This window comes from Heterodontus francisci, unplaced genomic scaffold, assembly GCF_036365525.1.
Source record: "Heterodontus francisci isolate sHetFra1 unplaced genomic scaffold, sHetFra1.hap1 HAP1_SCAFFOLD_102, whole genome shotgun sequence".
Lineage (NCBI taxonomy): Eukaryota > Metazoa > Chordata > Chondrichthyes > Heterodontiformes > Heterodontidae > Heterodontus > Heterodontus francisci.
In genome coordinates, this window is record NW_027140380.1 from 2,007,953 (window position 1) to 2,008,624 (window position 672).

The window sequence follows — 672 nt, forward strand, 5'->3', positions numbered from 1 at the left end:
AGCTCCTCGTCGTTGCGGACGGCCAGCTGCAGGTGTCTGGGGATGATGCGGGTCTTCTTGTTGTCCCGGGCCGCGTTACCGGCCAGCTCGAGGATTTCAGCGGTCAGATACTCGAGCACAGCAGCCAGATAGACCGGGGCTCCGGCACCCACACGCTCAGCATCGTTACCCTTTCTCAGGAGCCTGTGAACACGGCCCACCGGGAACTGCAGTCCAGCCCGGGAGGAGTGAGACTTGGCCTTGGCCCGAGCTTTCCCGCTGGTCTTTCCTCTTCCAGACATTTGCACAATCTCACAAATACTTTCACAAAGAATGAATAATTTCCTTAGCATTAATAATAACAGACAGGCGATCAGGATGGCCGAGCGGTCTAAGGCGCTGCGTTTAGATCGCAGTCTCCATTGGAGGCGTGGGTTCAAATCCCACTTCTGACACCTTGTGTTTTGACTGCACTGGAGGCGTTTGGGAGCAGCGGTGAAGAGCAAAGAGAGAACAGGAAAGAACATGGACAAGCAAAATAACAATGGACCCAAAGATGTTGCATCAAAATATTAGAGGAAGAGGCAACTAAGCAAACAGCAGGGCACAGAAAAGATCAAAAATGTAACCTTTGTATCGGGGTGGAAGATGTTGCCAACATCCTTAATGAATACATTACTGTCTTCTCAAATG

General features: G+C 51.2%; 1 non-coding gene across 1 annotated transcript; it reads left to right on the top strand.

Moving 5' to 3' along the window:
* Positions 1 to 351: 351 nt before the first annotated feature.
* On the top strand, positions 352 to 434 carry trnal-uag (transfer RNA leucine (anticodon UAG)). Its single transcript has one exon. It is a non-coding gene; the product is annotated as a tRNA-Leu (tRNA).
* The last annotated feature ends 238 nt before the right edge of the window (positions 435 to 672 follow it).